Below are 22,065 nucleotides of genomic sequence, written 5' to 3' on the forward strand. Positions count from 1 at the left end.
CAGGGATAAATAAAGAAAAGCTCTTACCAATGTTTTTTATTCAATATTCACAGAGAGAGGCTTAGAAAGTCAGCCGCTCAGAGTAATGGCATTGCTCAGAGTAAACTCCTCCCCCTTCCCTTCTCAATCACCAACAGCACCAACCCCCTTACAGTGGCTGCTTAAGGCCACTTGTCTCTTAGCTTTTCTGCTCTCCTACTTTCAATGCTCACCGGGTTCTGGGAGAAGGGGGGTCTGGGATGCTTTCTAGTGATAATGTGTCAGCCAGCTGCTTTGGCTCTGCTTCTCCCACCCTCTTCTCCCATTATTTCCCAGCTTTGCCCCTCATCTATCTCTGAGCCATGACCTTCTGCAAACCACTGTTGTAAATCTATACTGTCTTCCTCTTCTCTGGAAGTTTTAGGAGGAGGAGGAGGGGGGGCGCTCTCCACCATTCCTCCTCAGTCCAGTCCCTGACAAGAATGGGCATTGGTTTTAATGGTTACATGATGTGGGATTTCAGCAAAACGTCAATGCCTGTTTGACCTTGTACTGCATTTTAGTGATGGAAACAAATTAGAGATTTCTGGTTAGGTGTGGAGGTCAATAAAAATGTATCAAAGTCAATTCTATCGGAGCTTGGCATATATATCAGTGGAGAACAGAAATAAATAGTCTGGTAAGACTGGTGGTTGAAAGAATAAAGAAAACGTAAGGTTTATTAGTTATGGGAAACAGATATGTAATAATAATAATAAATTTTATTTATATCCCACCCTCCCCAGCCGAAGCCGGGCTCAGGGCGGCTAACAACAATCAAATAATCAAACAATATAGCTATATGGATATGAGGTTAACACTAGCTCTGACCATAACTGAACAAGAAGGAGGAAGAAAGTAAAGCCCAAGAAAAAGCAATCTACATATCAACCAACAGTTGCTTAAAAGAAACCAGGGAGGGAATTATAGGTTGTCTTTTTGTCTATTGCTCCACCACAGGTTCAGGTAAATTATTGCTTTACTCCCAACACACTCACCAAGGCAAATGATGAAGCTCCTCCCATTTGTTGAGGATAGCTAGGCAGACAGGCAAGGACTCATTTCCCCTACCATATGTAGAAAAAAAACTCAGGACAACTAGGTGCAGGTACTACCAATTAAGAGTAACACAATTATATGGACCTTTTACATGTATAGCAGCTGGGAAAGATGTAATATCGTTTGCTGCTAAAATTCACCATTCTTAGTGCATGATCATTTATGTTCCTGAAAAAGGCAGTGGAAGGAAAACATTGCTTTAGTATGAAAGTCCAGCTTGGCAGGCTCCCCAGAGAATTCAGTCTCCTGTTTTCTGTAAACTATTTTTCAAAATAGAGGTCGTGAACCCATGCATTTACAGCCAACTTCAGGGGGGAAATGTAATGTTTCATCAGGATCCTAAAAATCAGTGTTGGAGAGAACATATGGCAAAATGTTCAGAAGACATTCATGTGCCATAAGACTGCAATATATCACAGTGGAAATGGTGCTACATTTCTTACTGCTTCCGTGACCAGATATTTTTGTTTCTTGCTTAAATCTCAATTATCTTGCTAGTGTGTAAATTCTAATTTGCAAGTTGAAGTAGAGATATTGTTTGGCAAGATAAGATTTTAATAGGAAGAAAAAAAGCAATGAAGAGGGGGAAATTCCTTAAACATTATTTTATGGCACAGTGTTTTAGTTGTTTTCATGCTATTTTCTTTCTTTCTTTCTTTCTTTCTTTCTTTCTTTCTTTCTTTCTTTCTTTCTTTCTTTCTTCTAAAGGGCTTCTTCTGAGGAGCCCTTAGTTCTCCATATGCTGCTGGACTCCAGCTCCTATCCCTGATCCCTGGCAATGATCTCTGGGACTCCCAATGGAATGTGGCCACATAGGGAACTTTCCCATTCTTCAGAATACTGCTCATAATACATGCCTTACACAGAGCCATATTGAATTGGGAACCAGAAAAAGTCACCATAGCTGCTTTAGGTCTTTAACCCCTTGTACAAAACTGCTCTGGGCACCAGAGTTTAAGAAGAATATTGATAAGCTAGAAGATGTGCTGGGGTGCGTGTGTGACAAAATGAAGATCAAGCCTTATAAGAAAAAGTTGAAGAATTTGGATATCTAGTCAGGAGAGGAGACAATAAGAGGTGATGTGATGGCCATCTTCAGATATTTGAATACCTGTGGCACTGATTAGGGGGGAAATTTGTTTTCTGTTGCTTCAGAAAACAAAATCCAAACCAATAAGTATGGGTGTCTGGAATGTGCCCCCCAGAGTCAGCCTCAGAAATTGAGCTGAGTGAACAAGGGGCCGACTCTGCAGATGAGACCTGTCTGTCTGGGAAGAAGTTGTTAGCTCCCAAGGAGAGGAAGAGTTGGAAGTCGGCCAAAGCATCGCTAGGCAACCATCAGATAAGCCAGAGTCTGAGGGTGTGTCTTCTGGGGAAGAGACAGGCCAGCCATTCAGTTCTTGTATGAGGAGACAGGAGAAGCTCAAAGACCAATGTGTTTTTCTTTTAAATAAACTTACATAAAACTGACGGAGAGTCCTTGCTGCTGATCAGGCTGCTTGCCTGCCAGAGATCAGGCTGCTTGCCTGCCAGAGATCGTTATAATGGGTTATGAGAAACAAGATTTAGACAAAACATTAGGCAGAATTTCTTGATGGTATAAGCAACTTAGCAGTGGAACAAACTGCTATGGATGGCAGTAGGCTCTTCTTTGAGGAAGAGCTGGTAGAGCAACTGCTTTGCATGCAGAAGGTCCCAGGTTCGATCCTTGGCATTTCCCAAAATCCTGGAAAGCCACTGTCAGCTGGCATAGACATTGTTCTTTTTTAGAGGTTGTACTATAGGGACTGGACATGGGTCTTATCATTTATGTCTTATAGTGACTGCATTTCCTTGCTTCTAATGTATTTTTTTGCTTATGCAAGTCACCTTGTAAGGGCTATGCCCTAAAAGGTGGTCCAAAAATAAGTATATAAATTAGCAGTTGAAATATGACCGTCTCTGGCCAGTCCACACTGTTCATACCTAGCTTCTGCTGCTGGTTTCTTAAGAGCTTGGCCTTAGAGAGGGAGAAGCACCGGGGATGGCAGTGCAGTGTGGACATATTGGTGGGGGTGCAGGATTGGGTCCACTGGAACACCTGCACCATGGCAACCTCCCTGCTGGCTTGCTCCTCCCATTAAGCTGCAGTGATGCTGGTGCTGGGGAGAAGTATATTTTATTACTTATTATTTTATTTATTCAGTTTATGTACTGCCCTTTATCCAAAGATCCCAGGGCAGTGTACAACATTAAGAAAATAATTTATGCATTTTCATAATAAAAACATAATACAGAGCGTAATAATACACGGCAGAATAATAAAATAACCATAATAACAGTTTTCCGCACCCCACATTAACAGGCCATAGATTATTTAATGACCAAAGGCCTGGGTAATAAGGAATGTATTCACCTCGCGCCTAAAGATATGTAATGATGGCACCAGGAGGGCCTCTCTGGGGATAGCATTCCCCAGATGGAAGTACAGTGGTACCTTGGTTCTCGAACGGCTTAGTTGTCTAACAAATTGGCTCCTGAACAACGCAAACCCGGAAGTAAGTGTTCTGGTTTACGAACGTTTTTTGGAAGCCGAACATCCGAAGCAGCTTCCACTTGAGTGCAAGAAGCTCCTGCAGCCAATCGGAAGCCACGCCTTGGTTTTTGAACTGTTTCAGGAGTCAAACAGACTCCCAGAATGGATTAAGTTCAAGAATGTATGTCTTAATTAAACACAGTGGGAACATTTCCCAGCTGGACACACTACACTGTATGAGTTGCACATCATCATCCTAAATAGTGCAGCATAGGCAAACTCTAATTTTGTAATACAGTGGTACCTGGGGTTACAGACGCTTCAGGTTACAGACTCTGCTAATCCAGAAATAGTACCTCGGGTTAAGAACTTTGCTTCAGGATGAGAACAGAAATCGTGCGGTGGCAGCATGGTGGCAGCAGGAGGCCCCATTAGCTAAAGTGGTGCTTCAGGTTAAGAACTGCTTCAGGTTAAGAATGGACCTCTGGAATGAATTAAGTTCTTAACCCGAGGTACCGAGGTACTGAGAAATAATAAAGGCAATAAAGAAAAACAAATCAAGGGTCAAAGGCAACAAATGGTATATTTTTCAAAGAAAACCAGTGACAACCACTTTTGGGGTTGTCTGCAAGTAGAACAGACTTCCACTTAGGCAACAGGACCTGCCCTTACTCTCCTCTCTCTTGGAATCCTCTGTGCAGCCTCTCAATCTGCTCTGAAGGTTTGGGGAACCAGACTTGAGGATATGGGCCACCACAGTAGGAAGGAGTGGAAAGGAAAGTCCCCTTGTGAGAGCAGACGTCTAGTCTAGTGGCACTGGCTTCCAACCTTATTATTATTATTATTGCAATTTTGCATGTGTTTTGAAAAGGGAGGTTTATAGACAGGAGATGCTGTTATGTCTTGAATTATAAGGCTTTGGGCAGTTAATTGAATCCCCTATTCCCTAGCGTTCAAACAATCAATAGTTGTAAGAGACAAAGAGCCCTGACTTTAAAAGCCTTATATATTGTGGAGATTTTCTTGAGGAAATGAAAGCTGGAATGAGACCATAAGATGAGCATCTGCATCTGGCTGCTGATAGATGGCTCCTTTTCCTATGCCAATTCAACCTTTGTGCTAAAATAAAGATGCCAAGGAAAATTAGCATCCCCGTTTTTTCCATTTCCATCACAAATGCAAAAACCTTAGCAGGCCAATACGAAAAATTAAAAATAAAATAAAATCAGACCCCCTAGAACCTCATGCAAATATGAGCTTTCTATTTGAAACATAAAGGAAGTAGTTGGGCTGCTAACTCAAATTATTCATAAGAAAACTGCAAATGTTGATAATTCTTTGCCTAGTTGTAGGTACCAGTTACATATCCTATTCAGGTGTTGAACTATCTTGGAAAATGCAGATTCCTTTATGATGGTGACCCCCCCCTTTGTATTTAAAACTTTCCATATTATGCATGATGATATGTATGGTGTCATTTCTATAGCTTTTGAGGTGAAAGAAGGAGTTTCTCAACATTGAATGTGCTCTGAGTGCAATAGTAGATATATCGCCTAAGTATATTAATGGGATACATACTATATTTCTGTGTGCAAATTATAGGGGCCTTGTTTACATGTAATACTAAGCCTAAGCCAAACCATGGTTTAGTGTGAAGGAGCCAGCAACTTACTGCACAGTTAGAAAATTGCAACCTTTTGGCTCTTCCACTGGTCCTACTGCTTCCTGACTACAGGACCTACCATGGTTTGGTTCATATCCAAAAGTGGGTTCATGGTTTTTCTCCCTCAAACAAACCATGAATGGTAAATCCAAGAACAAACCTTGGTTGCCGCTTGTGGTTTGTTTGGAGTGAGACAAGTCACAAGTACAGGTTTCGATATAACATTAAGACAAACCATGGCTTAGCTTCTGGTAGTACGTAGCAGAGAAGTGAAGCAGCTTTGATTTTCTAACTGTGCATTAGCATGATTGTTTATTCATGCTAAGCCATGGTTTGGCATAGTGTTACACACAAACCAGGCAAGTTAGAACAACCAAGTAAAATAATGATTTTTTTAAAAAATAAAAATACAAGTATATAAGTTTTGTTTTAGAAGAAATAGGCATTAAAAGCTCCCCACTGTCTCTTTCACTCCTACTCGTTGACTATGATTGATGGAACTCTTTTTAAGTAAAGTATCTTATTGTAAACCACTATAGGGTTCCTTTTTAGAACTAAAGATGTAAATATGTTTATAAATAAATAATAGCAACACACATGAAATGGGATTTTCTGCATAAAGTCCAGTAATTATAGGAGATTTTAGAAATATATTTAAGACTTCAAATCAATAGAACTGAAATGATTATCATGAAAGAAGGTCTGTTTTACAAAAGAAGAAGAAAATAGTTGCACCAATCATGTTCAGCAGTCACCTTTGCAGTTTGCTCACAGAGCAGTATAAAATAGTTTTGATTTTGTGTAACCACAGGTTCTGTTGCACACACTTTTGCAGAAGCATATTTCAGCAACTTGCAGCATGCATCTGATATTTCTGGATTTTTTTTCATGGGTTCAGGGCCACTGGATAGGGAAGCCATAGCTTCCCTTATACTGAATCAGATCACTTGTCCATCCAGTTCAGTCTTCTTGCATAGTCAGGTGTCTTGACAGCAACTCTCCAAGGTTCTTTCTCAAGCCTACTTGGAGATGCCAGTGATGGGACTTGGCACCTTTTGCATGCAAAGCATGTATCCTGCTACCGAGCAACAGCCCTTTGCCTTATAGTCAATTAGCCGAGGAGACATTTCAGTAATGTTTTTGGCTTCATAGGGTTGACAAGTGTCAAAATAATAGCCCCTGGATATCACTGACAGATCTCAAAATATTAGCAAGGGCTGCTTCATCACACTGTGGCATCACACAAACCTGAAAAGTTATGCTGATTCTGGTCACATGCTACCTCTAAAAGTGGTATTAACTCTGATTTGTTGCCCACACGTACAGCACTATTGATGAAGAATGTTGGAAGAAAGGTCAGATTTTCATGTTTGAACATTTTTTCAATATCCATCTCACGATTCACTCTCCATGAAAAACATCCAGAACAGTTTAACATCTGTCTTCAGGTACTTTAGGGCAGAATTTTGATTGCTGTTCTTCTTGGCTGGCATACTGAACAGACAGAAACACCTCCTTCAAATAAAGAACTGCTCTTGATGAGAAGTTACTCTGCAAAGGAGATGTACAGGTGTTTTTTTTTTACAAGCTCGCTCTAAAGAAGTGATGCCTTTAACTGCAGTGACCCTGCTATCAGAATTACATGGATTTGCCCAGTTCTTATGACTCTCAATCCCACTTCATTTGGATGGTTAGTGTAATTTGCAAGAGCTTGCTGGTAATTTAATTCTTCTAGCAAACCTGCAATTAACTGATATGTATCCATGAATTTCAGTTTCTCTGAATTTCTCATTTTGCCCATCTTGAGTTCAGTTCTCTGGTATACAAATTTAATAAACAAACAAATAATAATAATAATTAAAAATCTGAGCTTTCATTTTTGGGGGTAAATTTTTATTAGTTTTACATAACAGTTATATGCCATGAACATAACATTTTCAAACATTTAAAAAAGAAAAAGGTTCTTTCAAACCTTGAGACCTCCTTCCTTCCCTCCATGGGTTCCAATTCTAAATTTTATTCCCTCGTCTCTTACTGCATCTGTTATATAATCATATCTGTTATATAATCATTCAAAACCCATGTTACATTACAAGTGTCATTGTATTCCTGCCAAAGTTCTCAACTGTTTACAGTTATTCCAGTCTTTTAAAAATCCTTGGTCTTCCTGATCTTTCCCATCAGTCTTGCCATTTCTGCATATTCCATCAGCTTGGTCTGCCCCTCTTCTCTGGTCAGTACTTCTTCTCTCCATCTCTGGGCAAGAAGCATCCTCTGTCGTTGCATACATAAAATGTCTTTTATTTTACAGTGGTACCTTGGGTTACATACGCTTCAGGTTACATACGCTTCAGGTTACATACTCTGCTAACCCAGAAATAGTGCTTCAGGTTAAGAACTTTGCTTCAGGATAAGAACAGAAATTGGGCTCCGGCAGCGCGGCAGCAGCAGGAGGCCCCATTAGCTAAAGTGGTGCTTCAGGTTAAGAACAGTTTCAGGTTAAGTACGGACCTCCGGAACGAATTAAGAACTTAACCTGAGGTACCACTGTATTTTAGTAGTTCCACACCTATAATGTCTAACAAAAAAAGCCTCTGGTTTTTTTAAAAAAAGTTATCTTAAACATTTTCCCCCAACTCATTATATATCATTTCCCAGAAAGCTTTTACCACTCCACATGAACACCAGAAAAACTGAGCTTTCAAACATGGGTATAATGAGATTGACAGGCCAGGTTATATCATGTCTCCACAATTTCCCTTTTTTCTCATTACATATATTGAAAGTTCCATTGGAAAAGGAAGTTGTTCATTGGTCTGGTATCTCACTGTACTCCCAGTTGGTTTAAAATGTAGTTTGCCACCCACCCACCCACCCTAAGAAGTAGTGATATTGTGAAAGCAGATGGAGAGATGAGGTCAACATTTCCTCAACAAGATCCATAAAGAATCATATTCTTCACAACAGCAAACTGCGCTAGGGGTAAAAGATTTCATCTGACAACTCTTCTCAAATTGCCTGTTAAAAGTGCTGATATGCTCAGCCATTTCCTGCCTATCAGTTTTGCAACTTGAATCTGAAGCTTCCTTATCATACCCTTCTCTGTAAACTTGCCTCACCATGTCACCAACTATTCTGTCAAAGATCAATAGATATCTCTTCCTGAAAGTTTTGCTGTCTTGTGAATAAGTGTGAGAAAGGGTTTTCAGGCAGCCTAGACATATGCACATCATTTGGTTTTTTCCATGTTTCCCTCCACCAATTGTGTGGTCCACATTTTTGAACAATTTTGCCACATCCTCTGTTTCTTCTTGTAACATGTTTCATATAATTAAATGACTTAGGCTACGTACACAAGTAGATACCTTTTCCTTTCTGTGTCATTTTATCAAAACCGGGAAAGCTCAACCAACATTTTTCCTTTTGTTTCCATTGCTATAGTGTCCTCAGAACTTAACTCAGATTTAAGTTTACTGTTACAGCATAGATAGGAAGATTCAACAGTGTAACAATAACAGAACAAAAGTAAAGCTGACATTTCACAAGAAGATACGGGCTTTGTTTAATTTGCACCATAATAATAATAATAATAATAATAATAATAATAATAATAATAATAATAACCTGCCCATCTGACGGGTTGGCCCAGCCACTCTGGGTGGCTTCCAACAGAATAGAAAAGCACAGTAATCAAACATTAAAAACTTCCCTATACAGGGCTGCCTTCAGATGTCTTCTGAATGTCATACAGCTGTTTATCTCCTTGGCATCTGAGGGGAGGGCGTTCCACAGGGCAGGCACCACTACCAAGAAGGCCCTCTGCCTGGCTCCCTGTAACTTCACTTCTCTCACTGAGGGAATGGCCAGAAGGCTCTTGGAGCTAGATCTCAGTGTCCTGAGACACAGTGGCTGAATGACAGAGGTGGCGATGCTCCTTCAGGTATACAGGGACGAGGCCATTTAGGATAAAACATTTGGAAGGAATCTATTTTGATGAGATTGCACAAACAATTGCATTGAGTAGTGCAGGTCCAAAGCATCTGGCCCAGAATTTCTTGGCATTTCAGTGGTGGCCTCACATATAATAGATACAATTCAAATGTATGGAACCGTGCAGGCCAAATCCATGTCATTTTGCACCTTGTGGTATAAAGACCACACTATTCCACAATAACTGAGATCGACTGACTAGTTAAAAAAACAAAGCAGGGGAAGAAAGGTTCCCTAGCACCTCCTTGTGGAACTAATGCTGGCAAATGACTTAAGCTGAGGGGGAGGGAGGATGCGGTTGGGACTGTGAATTGGCAGTCTCCTTGCCTTCATTCTTCACTTGGACAGTCTGCCAGGAAACTGGGAGGGGGTGGGGTGGGGTGGGGGAGAGAAGCAAGAGAAGATTGTGCTGGAATATAGCTAAACACAGTGATTTGCTCTTCTTTAAAGGATGCTGTTCTCTCTGAAAACAAACCCACTGAGGTTGTTTTTACGTGGATTTGGGCTTCCATGTAATTGGATTCTAGCCCATATTTTCTGTAATAGAAACGGATGAGGGCTGTTCAAACATTTATACAAGTGGCTGTGTGTGTTCTCTTTCCATTTTCCTTTTCAATAAAGGCTGAAAAATAAGCAGGAAAGAAGAGTCCTGGACCATCAGTTTAAGACTTCATATACTCCAGTAGCTGTATAAAGAGTAGGTCTTTTGATCTTGCTCATTGGGAACTCTTTGGGAAGTCTTTTAAAACATTTTAATTTCAGTTTACAGATGTTTAAATTAAGTTCCTGAGTCTCTAACCTCCTCAGAGAATAGAGACCTAGAGCCATTTAAAAGAAGCCACTGCAGATGTACTCAGCAGGCCATTTTAAGTCAGCACAGAACAGCACAAATGTAAATATACAGAGTAGTTTAACCTACATTCCTCTGGTGTGGCCTGAAGGAAACATGGTGTAGCAATCTTACTGCAGAGAAGTAGTTCTAGGTCTGGTCAGTGCCTGGATAGGGCCAGCTGGGGACCCTCACTTTGAGCTAGATGGAACAGCAATGGGACCATTGCCATCTGAAGGAAGAATGGGCTGTCCAAAGAGGCTCGCCATGTGTCTTTAATGTATCAGATACCTAATTAATTCTCTCTAGTTTCAGTTTCTATTGTGCTGTATTATTCTCTGCTTGATTTTGCCGGCTATAGGGTGATCACTTGTGCATTGCCAAAGGAGACAACAAAGGTAGATACAGTTTTGCACACAGTTTGCATATGCTACTTTTATGGTATATTTGCATAACAATGCTATAATTTAAATGGAAACCACTTAATCTCATCATAGTGGGGAAGATGGTGACCAGGGAGCATTGTCCACTTCAAGGCCCCTGCCACTCTCCTTTTTAGAACTCTTCATCTTTAAACCAACCTTGGACTGAACAACAGTCCAACAGAGGATTGACGTCTGTGAAGTAGTACATATGGCTGCCCTAGTTGAATATGTTTTGTTTTTAATTTTTGTAAACCACTGTGAATTTTTTTACAATAAATTTTATTTTTCAGTTTTCACATTTTACCAAACATACACATCAAATAATTTCCCAATTGACTTCCCCTCACCCCTTTTGCAGTTTCTTATATTTTTAAATTCTTAACAATGCATTTCCCACTTATTCCAATTATTAATTACTCCCTATATTTTCTTTAACATTAGATTTAACTGCTTGGTTTTAAACTATTCCTGCTAATGAACTTATATGTATACAAAACTTTTCAGATATTCCACAAATTTTCCTCCTTCTTTAATAAAATTTCTTTCTTCTTGGTTTCTTATTGTTCCAGTAAGTTTTGCCATTTCGGCATAGTCCATTAATTTAATCTACCACTCCTCCTTAGGCCGGGACAGAATTTTCTTTCCATCTCTGAGCATCAATCATCCTAGCTGCACTTGTAGCATACATAAACAGGTGGGGGTTTTTTTGGTCTTTAGGTAACTCTGTGCCAACTATCCCCAAAAGAAAAGCTTCTGGTTTTTAAATAAAAGTTATTTTAAACATTTTCTTCCACTGTGAATTTTTGGATCAACAATGGTATAGCAAATGTGATAAAACAAAATGACATAAAATATTCATTTGTGTGCATATAATTTGCATATATTTTTATAGTAGATTTGTGTAATAAGGGCTATTATTTGGGTGGGGTTTAAGGCCAGAGCTACATTCACTTAGATAGCTCCCAGGCACAGGTAATAGTTTATGACTTAAATTAAGGTAAAACAGCATCCATTAAGGATTCCATCTGCAGGTTCCTTTTGATTAAGCTTTGCAAATGGAACCCAGAATAGAAGCGGTTTTACCTTAATTGCTAATCACATATTTTTGAAACCTCAGTGAAGATAAAACTGAGTGCAGCTTTCCAAAAAGTAGCTATACTTGATCACACTGGAACTTGGAGCATGTGAAGCACTCAGGGACCCCTACCAGAACCTATGAATTTGTATCCAAAGCCAATGTTCCAGATAGGAGAATTCTTGCATGCACATGCATACAAGAAATAAGACATTCCTCATGCAGCTCTTCCTTGCCCTGAAAACAGGAGGACTTTTCCATGGCAAGATTGGCAGAATTTATCTCTGAGACAAGTTAACAGCAAGGGAAGCATTCATTAAACTTAAGCCACAAAGTTAGGAATACAAAATAAAAGCAAAGCAAAGCTTGAAACACTTTCTTTGTTTAGGTGCATGCAAGGGGAATTACAGGTATAAGCAAAGTATTTGTTTTTTACCTTCCTTGTTGCAAAGTCATAAATTACATCATCTTAATTTATTTGCTTTGCAGGTGCATTCTCCGCTGAGAGCATGATAGCATGGTTCAGCCTATCCTTCCCAGTTGCTGACCACAGGAATTTCTTAATAAGTTTAAGCTTAATAATAATTTTAAGAAGTGCCAGGACATGCAGTGTGCTTGCATTCTCTCTTGAGCCCTGTAACAGTTTCAAGGCAGCAGCTCAGATCTTGATTGTACTTATTGATATACTTTACAGTATAAAGGAATAGTGTACAGCCATCATGGTCTAGGGTAGAATGTGACCCCTGGAATGGCAAATTTTGTAATAATTTACACCACTCTTCCTTCTCTGAATGTATAGCATTTTCAAGAGCATTATCAACGGCTCATTTCCCACCAAGAACATTTGCAAGATCTTTCCACTGTAAATAATGGCGAAGATGAGTAGAACTGGCCTTGTGTCTCTTCACTTTGTCAAGCGGTTTCCTCCAGTTATCATTTACATCCCATGGCAGAATCTGGAAGGATAAAGGGCTTGGTTTTTTCCCCCCAGACCCCAGAAGAGATGGCACAGAAAGCAGAAAGGCCAGCAGCCTCCTGGCCAGACCCTTTTCACACTCTCACCATTGGGCAGAGTCTTGCAGAAATCGAACATAGCAAATGAACATTTGGAAAAATCATGCAGATTGGGTGGTGAGCCCTTGGAGATAGTTACCAGGCCTTGTTAATCACATGCCAGAATATGGATGCCTTCCTTCCTTTGAATTGTAAAGGGAGATAACAACACCTTTGTATTTTTTATTTTACAAAAAAATATATATTCTGGCAGAGGATTGAAGCTCCTTCAAGGGTTAGGAAAATACAGATTTTGCAATCCTCTTTCACAGAACAGTGCAATATATATGCCAAGACACAGATGGAGAATAGATAGATAGATAGATAGATAGATAGATAGATAGATAGATAGATCAAGCAGTCCAATATGTATGTTGTAATCTACAGTTGCAGAAATAGGTGGGTTCCCTCCCCCTGTCTTGCTAGACATCAGCAGCTGTAAAAGATGTTTCCTCAGCTGTGCTTTCATAATCCATCTAACATCATCTCCTGAAACATCAACCACGCTAACAACCCCTTGCCTGACACTTCGGGGTGAAACAATTTGTTTTCACTATCTTTATGATTACAGGCCTATCCCGGAGCAGCGAGGGAACCAAGTGTGTTCTTTTCTGATGCAGGGAGTGAAACTAGCCCTTTGCACCTTGGAGAGCAGAGGATATATTAAACCAGATCAGTTTTCATTCTGTGCTCAACTGCAAGAGCAATTCCAGCAAGAGGAAGAAATATTGGACGTGATACCAAAAGCAACGTAGGCCAGGAAAAAGAGCGGGGCTTGGTGAAATGTCTTTTTGTGTGTGGTGCTCTTCTATATCTGTTCTTCCCTTATTAGGAGTGCTCACTTTGTGGAGCATCCCCAGAAGTCTCATTACAGTAAAGCCCTGTCAAAGAATCTGATATAAACATTATGTTGTAAAGGGAAACACTGAGAAGACGTTGGCCTTGTGGCAGTGATTCTGCTAAGCCATTTGTTTTTCTCGGAAGCAAAGCACTTTACCAACACAACACCACCAACAGGGCACCATGTCACTCCTGAAGGTTTATTATGGATGCTGAGAACTGTGAGGGCAGGTGGAGTCAAAAGATCGCCCACAACAGACTCCCTCACTAAAGGTGTGAGCTGGGTAGCATGGCCAACTTTCTGGATGTTTAAAATATTCAGTTTTCCCTAGTAACAACACTAGAGAAGCCTGTTTTAGCTGTTTGGGGTACTGTTTCTTTATCAAATCTCATCCAGGTGTGAGAGAATGTTCTGCGTCCTCTTAAACCCCAACCAGAGGTTCAAAGCAATGAGGAAGCTGTTCCGGAACAAAGCTACACTTTTTATTTATTCATGCCCAGCGAGGATTTTAAGGTTGGCCGTTACTCATGTGAGATATAATTATTAGTTTCAGGCACACAGTCTGTCTGTCTGTCTGCATGTATGTATTTTACCTCCTTTCATCCAAAGATCATAGGGCAATTCACAACATAAAAATACAACATGAGAACACAAAATACATAATAATGATAATAATAATAAACCTCCCACAAGAGAACTTTTAAATTTTACAGAGAACTTTAAAACCTTATTCAGCACTCTTATTTAAATCTAGTCTCAGAATAGACTGCTTCTACCTAAAATGGCTATTAGTATCACTACACCACCAACACAATCACAGCCCCATCTAGGATTTTTACTTTACCCTCAGGGAATCAAACCTGGTAGCTAGCTAACCCCTGTTCCCAGATCCACCTCTTCCCAGGTGACAAATAATCCCTATCTAGCTATTTAATTCCAAAATTTGGATTCACTAGTCCCTCCTGGTTGACTGATGTTCTAACCAGCTCTGATTGGTTGCTGTGTTACCAAGAGGCTGACCCCAGAATATGTTCGTTACATACCCCTTGGCCAAAATAAAGTGAAGGGCAAAGAGCTTTCTACACCAAAAAGGTCAGTGATTAGGGTGTTATGCCGCTTTCTATGAAAACGCCTGGGTTGGTGGGACACCTCATTCACACAACCGCTTTTGTCTGCAAAGAGATTTGCAGGAGAATGTCTTCAGCTGCTTTCCTTTTGTTGTTCTGTTTGCCCCTCAAGCTGTATTTGAGTAGCTACCTGATTTTGCATTTTTCTACATGGTGCTGTTGTATAACAAGTTGCTGTACAGTGGTCAGAGAAAAGTGACCTGATAAGGACTATATCATCAGACCCACCTTGATGGTTCCTTGATAGTGACCTCCCCAGAGCGCAAGCCTGGGCAGTGTAGTCATAAGCTGCTTGGATGCAGAGGAATGGTGAGAGAAACCAGCTGGGGAACCCCCAAGGGAGGAAGGCTCAGAGGCCAGGGAATGGTGGTGGGACAACAATGAGTAGTCAGAGGGAGAAGACTGGGAGGAGGAGGTGTCAGAAGTGGAAGAGGTGACAGGTCTTAGTGAGCTGGGGGTGTTAGGATAGTTCCGTTCCACCTTAAAAAGGGAACAGGCTGTTGTGTGTCACATGCCTGTTTAGCTCCAATTCTCTGGGAACTTCCGTTTTGTATATAGCTTTTGTTCCCACTGTTTTCCTGGACACAGAGGCAAGCAGTCATGTTTTTCCTTTGTTCTGATCTACGTTGAATAAAGCTGTAAATATGCTCTTCTGTCTGCATCCTTTCATTGTGGTGACTCTGCTGAAAGGGTGTGCATGGGCCTTGGAATGTCTCTGAGGCTCGTGTCGCTAATTGACTGATGCTGTTTCATGGGAGACCGGTGATCGTCTGCAGACGACTGGGGGCCTGCCTGATGCCTCCGTCTCCCTGGCAGTATCCCAACAGGGAGAGTCTTTGGCAGAGATAAGTCCAGAATCAGAGGCAGAAGCTGAAGTAGGCGAGTGGGAGGAGGGAGGCCAAGAGGCAGAGATGAGTCGAGCTGGTGAAGAGTCAAGGGTGTCTCCCCCTCCTGCTGTGACAAGCTCTTCTCCCCCTGCTCCCAGTCTCTCAGAACCAGAAGATGCTTGAAAAGATCAGGGGAGAGATAGGGGAGGTGCACATTCAGTCTCTGATTGCTTGGGAAAAGCCCTGGAGGGGAGGGGACTTAGGTAGCTGTGAGGAGGTGGGAACCTTCAGTTTCTGCTACATGGGGCAAGACCTACTGGATATGAGTTGCTGTCCTCATTAGGCCTGGCACTGCTGTGTCAATCTTGTTTTTGCTAATAGAAAACTCTGACTTGCACAGTGTCACTTACCGCTGGCTCGCCTCTGACAAGTGTGTATGGAGATTCTGGGCTGCCCAGATGACAAGTCCCCCCTCTTGGCCTTGCTGATGTGGTCCAAAGGAAAGTAGAACAATATGTTTGGCACCAGTTTAGCCCCAGGTGTCCTATCTTCTTTCCTGAGAGATGATCATGGGTGGAAGGAGTAGTTAGCCAGTGTAATGCTATTTGATTGGCAAGTTGCATATGATTGAACACAATGGAACAAATTGCAGTGGATTTTTTAAAAAGAAAATTAATACCAAGTTTACCATACCTCCCACCCTGGTTAGCTCCCAATTCCTTCCATCAATAAGGACTGACAAAGCCTTTAAGGTTTGCAACAGTTTAATCTCACTCTAAGGACTGAAAGTAAAGCTGCAGGTAGAGGCTGTATATGGGTTTTGTGAGCCTGTTCTGAGAAGGGTGGGGAGTGTGTGTGTGTGTGTGTGTGTGTGTGTGGGAGGGAGCGGTCAGACAAGTGTGAAACAGAAAGCCTTCCAAGGAAATCAAAGGCTCACAACTTCAATTATCACTTTCAAGTCACAGCTGCAGTCCCTTGATTGGATGTATCTCTGTGTAAGATTAATCTTTTAAAAAATCAAACCGGGGGCACGGCCACAGCTTTGATCTCCAAGTGGTGTCTGCAGCATTCCCTGCAGCAAGTACAAGGGGCTTGGTGACCTGATAAATGCAGTTAATAAATTCTTGAATCTCCATAGGAAAAAGAAGACTCAAATGCAAGGAAGATGGGTGGTCATTATGACTCTGCATAACATGGAAGGAGGGGGCAGGTAAAAGATACCCAGAGATATCCTTAGCCTCACTTCAGAAAGAATTTGGGACGGTGCAAGTTGAAGAATGAGCTATGAGGGAACTACTATATGTTTACACATAACATTAAGGTTGGTGATTAAGAAGGGGCGGTGGTGGTGTCTATTTTATTTGCTTACAGTGGTACCTTGGGTTAAGAACTTAATTCGTTCTGGAGGTCCGTTCTTAACCTGAAACTGTTCTTAACCTGAGGTACCACTTTAGCTAATGGGGCCTCCCGCTTGCTGCTGCTGCGCCACTGGAGCACGATTTCTGTTCTCATCCTGAAGCATCCTCATTCTTAACCCGAGGTACTATTTCTGGGTTAGCGGAGTCTGTAACCTGAAGCGTCTGTAACCTGAGGTACCACTGTATTTCTTTATGAAAAGTATTTACATCCTTCCCTATCACAAAACGCCAGGATAGGGCATAGCAACAGGAAAAGAAATGTTCAGAAGCAATACAAAACAGTCATTAAAACGACCGGCTTCATAATAACTTCATGTTTTGCTGACACTCTGTACCTGCTCATTGTACTTTATGGATGCATTTTAATGGGTGGCTACAGATGACAGTTTCTAAAGCAGACTCTTACTGTGGTCTGCAGACAGCTAGGCAGAATTACTGGTCATCCGTAGCATCTGCTTTCTTGGTGAGATTTTTGCGATGTTTCTTTTCCAGAGGTTTCTGACTGGCAGCAAGGCTATAGTAAAACTCTTCCCACTGTGGTGATTGACAGAATACATAGAGTGGTCAGATGCAAAAGTGAATAGAGCTCTTCTGCATCTTTAATAGCGCTGCAATTCCCTCTTTCACACAATTAAAGGTGTAAGAGACCTGCCCATTTGTTGCATGTCTACCCATAACTACACAGAATGATTGGCTGATTGTGAAAAATTTTTACTTAATAACTGGTCATTCAATGTTACTCCACTGTGAGAGTGTTCTTAGAAATCAGGATTACTGCATGGGAGTAAGCACCACTGAATCCTCCCCCCCCCTTTTTGTTTTAGTAAGCGTGTATAGGATTGCACTTTAGGGATACTTCTGCTGAGACTGACTGCTGATGAAAAGAACAAAAAAATCTGCAGCCAAATTATTGCTAGGAAGATCAGACCCAATTAGTTATTCTAGCTTTGCTCCAGAACAACCTCCTAGAAAGGGATAAATGATGTTTGTCCAGAATTTATTTCAGAACCTTTCATCTGTTAGAAACAAGGAAGTAATAATTTAGATATCTTGGCTGCTAAAAGGGAAGAGATTGCATAGAATTACAGATTTCTATTTTGAAGACAGCATCAAAATGGGGCACCTTTGCCCACAATGTTAATTTGCAGTTTGGAACCTGGTTACTTGCAGAAATGTTCAAACAAAATTGCTACCAGCCTACCTTCTGAACTCCAGATCAGAGAGCGATGAAAATTTGAAAGGTGCTGGCCTTCTTGGTCTTGTTTTGATTCATGCCTATTCAATTTTTTAAAGAAGCAAAGATGTCATTTTGTGTGTGCAATGCTGTACTAGAAAATTATTAGTCGTTGCTAATTATGCAGGACTGTGGTCACTGACATGTTCTACATCTTGAATTCCCGATGTCAAAAACCTTGCTGCAAAGGCAGCCAAACAAAACTCAGCAGATTTGGTGACAGGCACTTGTAACAAGCATGAAAGTGAATAAAATAGAAGGAGCTGGATAAATTAGGAGTCTTGGGACATGAAAATATCAGTGCTGCAGGAAGGTTTGCTATTCAAGTAGTTTGCCTTAGCGCAGTTTATATTTCTCTTTTGTCTCTCCCACACCGTTCACTGTCTGTTAAGCTGCTATTAGCCTTTTTTGTGTTTGGGTTACTAAGCAGCCTGCACCAAGGCAGCTCCTGTTCTAAAAGTCTATTCTTGCAATGAATTGGTTATTCCTTTTTAAGGAGTAGGTAGCAACCAGTCTCGGGAGATGAAATCATGAAAACTTGTCCTCAATGTAGCTTCATATATAATGTAGACTCAAATTCCAAGAGACTATCGAGAACTGCATTTCATATTTTCATTTGTAACTTAATGCGGCACCTTGTGGAAAAGCTAATATTTTGATATATTTTTGTATCAGAACGTCAGCATTTGAATTACTGGAAGGTGGGGTGGAACAGGGGGCACGGCTCAGGGAGGCTGGTGCATTAGAGTGAGTGGGGTATTACCCTCCAACTTCAGTCTGCTTTCAACCAGCGCAGAGCTTTGAAAGTTCATTTTAGAAAGGAACTAGTTCAAACTCAGTATGCCCCCCCAAATGGATTCCAATTCACACCCCTCCTTTTTCAAAACAAACTAGTTTGGTTCAGTTACAAATTCAAGTTCATCCAAATGATCATTGGAAATTTCTTTTCCGCATTCACAGTGCTACAACCTGCTTTGCTGAAGGGTAAAATATACTTAAGAAGACTAATAAAACATCAACATTTGTCTGTTCCCACCATCAATAGATCATAGAGGCCCAAAGAGTCTCAAGTGTAAAAAAACACATGAACTAAAGCGTAAAAAACACATGAACTGAGTAGAACTAGTTCAAAGTTCTATCCCAAAACAAGCCTAATTCAGGTTCAGTTCACCTAGCAATGATGGGAACTACTGTCAGGTGGAGTTCAGAGATGTTTGAATGAATTCAGTGAACTTTGTTCAACTGAACTAGTTCACTCCGAGCACTGACCAGACCCCTTCTCCTCCCTGCCTTCTAGGGGGCAGTACTGCAAATGAGGCTCCTCCTCCTCTATCTCAGTGTCACCCTTGCAGAACTCAACTGGGAAACTTTGGGAACCAAGCTAGAATTAGTTGACTGCCTGCCATTGGCTCTCCCTGGCTCTCCCTATTGTTGACCCTGCCCCCGCCTTCTGCCCTACCAATCCCAATGGGCCCCCACCCAGCACTGGTATTACTCCTTTACCTTTTGTGGCAGTGTCCTTAGCTATTCTTTTAGAAGGTTAAAGAGCAGCTAGAATTGGAAGAACTAAGGGTGTGTGTCGTGTGGTTTTCATTTAGGGTTCAGCTACTTTTCCCACTCATAGTTCGAGCACTGTAAAAAGCAGCAACTTCACCTTACATCAACTATTCATTCCCATTGTTTTAACACATAAGACATACGAAGAAACATCTAGAAAAGTGATTGGGCATAAAGTCCCTTTGTCTTGGTTTGTTTCTATGATCATAATGCACACAAAGAATTCTAATGCACATCCCATTGAAAGCACTAAAACTGGTCAAAGTAGTGATCTGAATGCTGTGGACTTCAAGGTGACGAAAGCTGTAGTCTTTTTAATATTTGGTTGGAAGTTGCCCAGAGTGGCTGGGGAAACCCAGCCAGATGGGCGGTGTAATAATAATAATAATAATAATAATAATAATAATAATAATAATCTGATGGAAACTGAACTGAAAGTGAGTTCAACTCAGGGGACTTCCTTTCGAGTAAACATGGATTGGGCTGTTAGTTGCAGCTAGATTGTGACTTGTGTTAATATGGATGGGGAGATACAAAATAGAACAGGGCTTTTGCACATTTAATAGTGTAGAAGGCGAATTTCAGTAGGTGTTGTTGTTATGTCAAGCAACAGCTGGTGAAATTCCCTCCTCTACTTGCAGTAGTGACCAGTGTGGACCATCCAACACCATGGTCACTGCAACTTCTGGGACCAGGCAGCAGTGGTGAGGAAGGTGGAGTTATATGGGAGCACAGAATTGCCTCTCCTGGTATGCCCATGAGCCTTGACCTTTCCTCATCCATGTCAGCTTCAGTGATGCTGATGTTGAGATGATGGCTTTGCCCTGCCTTGCCCTGCCTTCTTTTGTATTTGACCACCCTATAAGAAACATTTTAAACATATGTAACACATCCACAGTACATTATATATTAAGAACACATATCTTCTTGAGTATGTATTGACCTTTTTTTTTTTTAAAAAAAGTAGCATTTTAAATCATTGTTTTATTACATTAGACACCGAAAATGTTATATGAAGATTAAGGAAGAAGAGAGAGATAAATAAATAAATAAATAACTGCTGCCCTTTCATTGTGCTAAAGTATAGATTTATAATTCCCCCCGAGGAATCTAAATTAATTTGCAAGCTTGTTTTTATCACTGCACGAATGGAGTATAATAAATAATCCGTTCTAAAACCTTTGGAGATAATTGGCTAGAAAACTATAGAGTGATAATTGTTAACCCACTTCAGGTCACTTCGGTAGAACATTAGCAATATGAAGGTATACTTCTGAGAAACAAGAACATGCCCTTTGGACAAAGATTAATTAACTATAGAAGTTGAAAATGAAACAGTTGAGTTTGCACCAAAGCATACCTTCCAGGATATAGAGGAGGCGACACCTTATGCCTCTATATCCTGTATATATGTATAGATATACATATATATAGGTGTATATATATTTCAAATCTTGCAAGATTCAAAATGAATGGAGGATCTATACACAGAAGCATAGGCAGCCTCATGGAAGCACAGCTGGTGCACTTATTCGGTCCTGATCCTCTGCTGTCACTCAGCAGGTGTCATGTGGCACACTGAACAGCTGAACAAGTAAAGGGCAGCTCTACATCTTCCTGGCTTTTTCACATATATTCTGAGTCCCTCCTAGGGCGACTAGGTGCAAAAGAGGGCTCCTCCTGCATCTTCAATAATTATGGGAAAGAGGGAATTGGATGTACAATTAATGTACATCCAGCATTAATGTGTTTCAGTTGCTGGGTGAAGACCGGCTTGTTTTGAAAAGCCTTTGGGGGCTGGCTCTATTTTTAACAGAATGATTATGTATGTTTTTTATTTCATGATACTTCATCGATATTTCATTGATCTTGTTATTATTGAGGTATATTTTTCATGGCAACTGCTTTGAGGTCTGCACGACATGTGTAAGAGCTTTAAAGAAATAAATGAAATTTCAGCAGGCATTGATAAACCTACTGAACCTCCCTCTTATACACATCTTAGGGCTCCTTCATGCTTTCATTTGTCCAAGGGGTTTCTTTTTTGGTCCTGCTGCTTTCCCTGGGAAAACCCACTGCTTACTGCTGAACAAGAACAATTGTCAATCAGGTCTCATTTGTTCCTATTCACCAGTAAACAGTGAGTTTTTCCAGAGAAAGTGGAGGGACAAAACTTTTTAAAGTGCATCTGGTCACCCTATGTGCTCCTCAGCTTGTGGCTTGTTCCATCCCTCCAGATGCTCCTGAACTACAGCTCCCACCAGCCCTGACCATTGATCCTGTTTACTGCAGCTGGTGGGAGCAGTGGCGTAGCGTGGGGGGTGCAGGGGGGGCTGGCTGCACCGGGTGCAACATCTGGGGGTTAGGGTTAGGGGGCGCAAATCCACGGGTTAGGGGGCGCAAATCCACGGGTTAGGGAGCGCAAATTACTTGC

Source organism: Podarcis bocagei (genome assembly GCF_964188305.1).
Source record: "Podarcis bocagei genome assembly, chromosome: 6".
Lineage (NCBI taxonomy): Eukaryota > Metazoa > Chordata > Lepidosauria > Squamata > Lacertidae > Podarcis > Podarcis bocagei.